Consider the following 6,990-nt stretch of genomic DNA (forward strand, 5'->3'; position numbering starts at 1 on the left):
ACACAGGGAAGCCTGCCTTCATTTATTAAGAGGACTAGCTTATCGGCTTTTGGTCCCTCCCACATTTTCCTGCTTTCAGAACCACGTTGAGAGAAATTTTCAACACAGAGCCAAAGAAAACAAAGGAAAAGGAGCTTTCTAGAATTTCCCTTATAATCATATTGAAAATTCTGTGGTGGTTTCTTATTTCACAGGCTTAAGGAAAGCCAATTCTAGTTTATTGTTTGAAGGGGAGTCCCCCCTGAAACCCACGGCACGAGCTAAGGCACAGTAGTTATCTATGCGCCAGTTATCTGTGTACACGTGTGGTTACGCATTTGAGAATGTTTTCTTAGGACAAATGCATAATGGTCAAGTTGCAGTTGAAAAAATATGCACATTTTTAAGCTTTTGATACATATTGCGAAATTGCTGCGGTGAGAGAGATCACCAATTTTCACTATTCAATTAAGTATTACCAAATTACATCAGTCAACTGGATATTGCCATTCTTTTCATCTTTACTAAAGTGCAAGATAAAAATATGGAGTGCCATTTAATTTTCATTTATTCCATTACTATTGAAGTTGATCATTTTGCATACATTTACCAGTTATTTGTATCAGTATTGAGATTTACTAAGTCATATGCTTTGTCTATTTTTTTCTATTGGGTATTTATATTTATATTACTGGTTATACCAGTTTGTCACTTGTCTTGTCATATTATTTATAGGATTTTTAAATAGGTGGAAGTTTCCTGTTTTTATGTGCTCTTATCTGTTAATTTTATTCTTTATGATTTCTGTGTTTGCTTTTTTATCTTGGAAAAGTCTTCTCCTACACAATTTTAAGGTAACTATCCACTAATCTTTCTTTTCTAGCTTTTGTTTTAGTTCTTGCATTTAATTCTTTAATCTATTAATATGAGGTAGTAATTCCACTTCTATGAATTTATCCTAAGAAAATATCTAAGGATATACACAAAGATGTATCTACACAGATATTCATATGTGTTATTTGTAAAACCAGAATTTGGGGGGGGAGGGGGAATAAAAGCCCAGAAATACAATTGAGTAAATCAATTTTAATGAAACCCCACATGAGTTTTGAAAAAATGATTTTTACATTGTACATTGCTGGTGGGAGCTTAAGTTGGTACGACCTCTAAGGAGGGCATACTGGCACTATCCACAAATGCACATACCCTTTGAACCAGCATTTCAATTTCTCACACTTATTCCCTACACGTGCAAAATGAAGAATGTGCAAGGTTATTTATGGCAGAATTGTTTGTAATAGCAAAGGTTTTTAAATAACCTAAGTGTCCATCAATAGGAAGCTGGTTCGATTACTTATGGAATATCCATACAATGAAATACTGTGTGCCCATGAGACAGAATGAGGAAGTTCTTTTCGTCTAACCTGGAAGCATTTCTAAAATACATGGTTAAATGAAAAAGGAAAAGTGCAGAAAAGTGTGTATAGATTGATAGCATTTGTGCAAGGGGAGGAACATATTTAAATATATACGTATTTATGCAGGCACTTGTATTTACATGAACTATTAACATTATAATTACAAAAATAATGTTTAATCATTTAAAAGGTTAAATAATAAAAACGTTGTTCCCTGACCGGGAATCGAACCCGGGCCGCGGCGGTGAGAGCGCCGAATCCTAACCACTAGACCACCAGGGAAGCTGGCAGCAGATTTTGCTAGAGAATATATAGTTCTAATTCTGTGTTTCCATTTAGTCTGTTATTGATATTATTTCGATTAGGTAGGTTTATGAGCTTTTTTTTTTTCCCCCCCTCCTATTTCTTTTTTGGAGTAGAAAACCCATGAGAGAACTGCTACGCCTGGCTCCCAGAGCTGAGAGAGGATCCTGTACGCACGATCACGGTCCCCACAACCAGAGACGAATATTCGGAAAATAGCAAAAAACTAAGAAAGGAAGCCCTCAACTTCACGTAGCTGCAGTGATTCCCTGAACTATGATCAGCAGAAAAGTAAAGGTCTCCAGAATGGGGCTTTGACAACTGACCAGGAACTTTTCCTTAAGGAATATAAAAGTCGTCCCGTGAGTAACCCTAGGAGAACCAGGTCCTGTACCAGCTTTTTTTCATCTGCTGTGAATTTAGACCAAATTCTGTTGGCCAAAGCGAAATTACAGACAAGTGAAGCCGCTCATCCTACGGATGCTTGGTGGTCAGCAGGACCTGAGTTTAACTCGCCGATCGAAGACTAACAGAAGGGCAAGGTTTTGGAGCTTTACATTTTTTAAGTAAGAAGGAAGAGAGGGAGTGAGGAGAAAGAAAAAATTGGGGCGCATGTAGGCATGTAGTCTAGGGACTGAAGGAACTTTTAAAACCAAACTCATCAATGCATGCAAATTAACTTCATATGAGAGAGAAAAGAAAGCAAATGTGGACAAATGTTAGCAATAAATCTAGAAGGAAAAGGCATAATGAACTAATTAAGTGTCCATTAGTTTATCCTTTCAGCTTTTCTGTAGGTTTGAAATTTTTAAAAATAAAAAGTTGAGAAAAACAAAAATGAAACAAACAATCAAAGGCCTCCATTAAGGTCTTTTTAAGCCAGATGGCTGCACTGTGATTAACTTTGCTCATGAGTTCAAATAGAAATTTTTAACAGCAACATTCCTCCCCCCCACACACACCTTAACATCAGAAAAATAATTTTGATAATAAATGAAAAAGAGAATTCAAAATTAAATCATCAATGATGTGTACATATCAGCAGGGCCTGATACACAAAAAAATGGATGGGAAGTAAGATTATGGGGTCTTTGTGGGAGTTTTTTGTTGTTTTGTTTTGCTTTTAAAGTATCAATGTTAAAATTTTGTTTAAAAAAATATTAATCCTCAAGTCATCCAATCTCCACCTTCCTATGGGTTTAAATGCCAAAAATTAGGGAGAAGAGTGACTAAATGTTAGACATTTATTGGGTTGTCGGAAAAGTCGTGACGTATTTGTCTATGTTTTTCGTTGCAAAATGCGTCATGACTTTCCCCACAGCCCAATATTTTTCACAAAAACCAAGTTATCCTGTTGTTACATGTCACCAAGGAGCCTAAGAGAACCCACCTCCTATTACTCTAGTTCTGTTCCCACTGGACAGCTACTTGTAGCCCCCGCCCAAAAAAAGGTTATAACCTTCAGAACAGCATCTTGGGATTGTACCCGGGGTGGGTACAAGGTAATGGAATTTGTTTCTCCATGTCAGAAGAAATCAGTCTCCTTATGTTGTGGTCAAGTTCATTTTCATCGATTATTCTGCCACCTGCTGGTAATTTTTGGTAACACATGAGAACCTAGGAAGGCGCTTTGGGAGCCATCGTAGACCACCTTTCAACATCAAAATACCAGGAGAAATTTCATCACTTAGGATGGGATTTAAGCCTCCGCCTCTTCCTGGCACCGCACACCTAAAGATGGATGAGCGAGGAGTGTGATTCATTCATTTTATTCCACAATCTACTTTTTTTTCCAAGCATTTACAGATTATGTGCCAGATTAGGTATTGAAGACACAAAAATATACTTAAAAGAGCTCAAAATCTAGTGGAAAACAAAATAAACAAGCAAATAAAAGAAAATGGTCAATAGCCTGCTCTGCGCATTAGGCCAGTGACGGGCACCGGATTCTAGTCCTGTTCCATCGACATTGCCCTATTTTGATTTTCTGAGCTTTTGGCTGGAGAGCTGATTGATCCAAGGGATTACAAAAACTTATTAACAAAGGCATTGATCCAAATATTTATGGAGTCCCTGCTGGGTGCCAGGCATTGGGCACAGGGTGGTGGGCAAAAAGGAAATGGTTCCTGTGCCATGTTGCTGACAAGTGAGGAGGGGACTCACTTTTGACATAAAATTTGTGGGATGCTTTGAAGCTTTGGGATTGCTTGTTTGTGTCTCTGAGAGGGCCTTGATTGTAAAAAAAAAAAAAAATAGCCATCATCTTTCTGCTTGGTTATATTCCAGTTGGCTTATTGGGACAGGGGTGATAATAGAGGAAAGGTCAATTGGGGGGAAAGTAATGAGTTGCTGGATACTAGAGCTGAATGCTAGCACTTAGCAGTTGCTTTTCACGGAAATAGTGTGTCCTGATCCTAAGGCAACCTATACTCTTACATGGCTATTACCCATTCTTCCACCTTTCCATCAGGGACTGTTTTGCTTCAGTTCCTCAATCCTTTACCCCCAAAGATGTCTGAATTATATTTGTGCGGTAAAATAAAGCGACTCAACCTCATGTACTTTTTATTCATTTGAGATGTTAAGATGTGCTTACTTGTATAAAGGATTCTTTCCCCTGCTTTCTGTGTCTAAATGGGTCTATGAGATACTCTGAAAAATACTGACCTCCAACAACACTTAAACCAACTTTGCAAGAGACTGCCTGTGGCTCTGAGGGTGTGGGCTGGAGCGGTTCACAGGGAGCATGGTCATCCAAGCAGAGATGAGCTCACAGTCTCCACAGAAGGATAAAGTTTGGAGTTCCTGACATGATTATGTCTGGTTTGACTTGATGCTTAAATGATTTGCTTAGAAATCCTTCACTTAAAAAAAATTTAAAAATTTCAAAAAAAGGAAATCCTTCACTTCTGCCCCCCGCCTGTGACTACTGGTGAGTAGAAGGACGAACGAGACAGGCTGTGGTTTACTCTAGTGCTAAAGATGAGGGAGTAGAAACTAGAGAAATGAGCAGTCCGGGGTAAAGCTTGCATTGTCTCAGACCTCGGTTATTCAGCAACCTGTGCATCGTTGCCTCCTGAGTATCAAGTGTTAACTCAGGATGTAAGGATGCAGCAGTGAGCAAAATAAGCCCCAAACCCCACTCCTCTTGGAAATCATTCTGCCAGAAGCCAACAATATAAAATAAAAGGATGGAAAGTGCTCCAGAAAAGGGAGAACGGGGCACTGGGAAGGTGGGGTGCTGTTAGGACTGGGGTCACCATCACCAGCAGCCTGCTTTGTGTGGTCTAGGCCCTCTTGTCTTCATTTTTCCACATTTCGAGTGAAGAAACCAAATAATAGGTACAATGGAAACTATCGCTGAACATTGGTAGCCTTTGTGTGTTTTTAAAGAGCATTTGTATTTTCAAGTTGGGAAGTGTGTGGGTGCTAGACAATCTTCTATGAGGGGCTAGGGAACCACAATGCTGGTTCCTCGCCTGTATGTCATGTCCAATCCCATCCTGAAGCAGCAACATTCTAGGAATCTACAGATAACCTTGCATTTTTAAGAGTGTTTATTCCAAAGAACTCCCAAGTGCTTTCAAACACCCTGAATTGTGGTGGATGGGGGAAGTGGACACATATTTCTTGGCTCCCCAGGAGCCTGAGGAGTCCACCATCTAGCTTACATGTGATTTCAGGAACTACACTTTTGCTAAACTCATTATTTGACTTAATCATGTGGCTATCTGTATGGGGAGATTTCATGGATAACCACTATAGACACAGAGAAATCTTATAAATACGAAAGCTGTGAGCAGGAAAAGGAAAAGGCAGAACTCAATGTGATATGTAAGGAATAGAAATCTGTGTCACTTTGGTAGCACTGGGAAAACCAGATGGAAGGACGATGGTGTCTCCAGCAGACCCATGCAATATTAGACAGGACTCATGATTTTGATCTGTGAATTCATTAAATGGGCAGTGGGACAGCTAACCCGCTTCACCACAGCAGAAAGCCACTCCTGAAATGACTTCTCTGCTTTGTGCCTCAGATATGCCTCTTTTTTCCATGTAATAGGAAATTGGCAAAAAAATTGTAGTTAAATAGTACTCAATTTGTGCTAGGCTCTGTTATAATGAAAAAGAAAAAGAAAAGAAAAGAAAGTGGATCAGGGAAGATTGATTAAATGTACTTTTCTCTAGTCCTCCTGCTAATACAATTAAAAACTCCAGACACTCCATATAAAATGAACATAAGGAACTCTGAAAGATGGAAAGAAAGAGGATGACCAGCTAGAGGCCTCAGAACCCAAGGAACCACAGAGTGGTGATTTCCTGGATTTTCTTTTTGCCTCATATATCCCAGACTTGGAGCTGAAAAAGCCAGAAACCTGGAAATGCCAATGAATGCAGCCAAAAAAAAAGAAAGAAAGAAAAGAAAAAAAAACCCAAAACAAACAAACAAACAAACAAACAAAACAAAGCAGCCAACAACAAAAGCCTGCTCTCTCTCTAGCAAAAGGACCAGGAAATAGGCAGCCTAGCAAAATTGAAAGCTTTTAGATAATAACCACTCTACTCCAGCCAAACACTACAGAAAAACACTGTGGCTCACCCCTACCCACACCAGCCAAGACTGAATGGGGTGCCTAGACTTCCACCGTACCATGCCTGTAAAGAGGTGTTTCTCCCCTTTCCTGCTGGACTGGTATCCAGGGAAAATTAGTAAAGAGTCAGTACTTTTCCCAACACCTGGTGATAATAAGGCCACCCCATTCCCCAGGCAGTGGAGGCCATGTAGGGAGCAACAAAGAGGTACTAATCTCTCTCAGACAGGTTGGTATCAATCAGAAGGCCTAGTGAGGAACTGGAACTCCTACTCTGCCCAGCAGTAATGAGGAGCCCCTCTCCTCAGGTGTAAGTGGAGGCCAAATGGGGAACCTGGACTCCTACATCTACCTGGTACCCGCCCCCAACACACACACTTCCTCTGCCTAAGTATCAGAGAGAGCCAACTAGAACAAAACTTTTAAATATGATCCACAGCACAAAATACCCAGGTTTTAATTAAAAAGCACTCAGCATACCAAGAATAAGAAAGATCTCAAACTGAATGAAAACAGACAATACCTATATGAAAGAGATATTAAAATTATCTGACAAAGATTTTAAAGCAGTCATCATAAAAATGTTTCAACAAGCAATTACAAACATGCTTGAAACAAATGAAAAAATAGACTGCCTCAGCAAATAAATTAAAAAGTTTAAGCAAACCCTGTGGCAGTGGGTTGCCATGGGCTACCGT

At 39.5% G+C, this 6,990-nt stretch overlaps 1 non-coding gene across 1 annotated transcript; it reads right to left on the reverse strand.

The window, feature by feature from the left end:
- Positions 1–1,607: 1,607 nt before the first annotated feature.
- Positions 1,608–1,679, reverse strand: TRNAE-CUC (transfer RNA glutamic acid (anticodon CUC)). Its single transcript has one exon. It is a non-coding gene; the product is annotated as a tRNA-Glu (tRNA).
- Between the last annotated feature and the right edge of the window lie 5,311 nt (positions 1,680–6,990).

The sequence above is a fragment of the Hipposideros armiger genome, unplaced genomic scaffold (assembly GCF_001890085.2).
Source record: "Hipposideros armiger isolate ML-2016 unplaced genomic scaffold, ASM189008v1 scaffold_741, whole genome shotgun sequence".
Taxonomy (NCBI): Eukaryota; Metazoa; Chordata; class Mammalia; order Chiroptera; family Hipposideridae; genus Hipposideros; species Hipposideros armiger.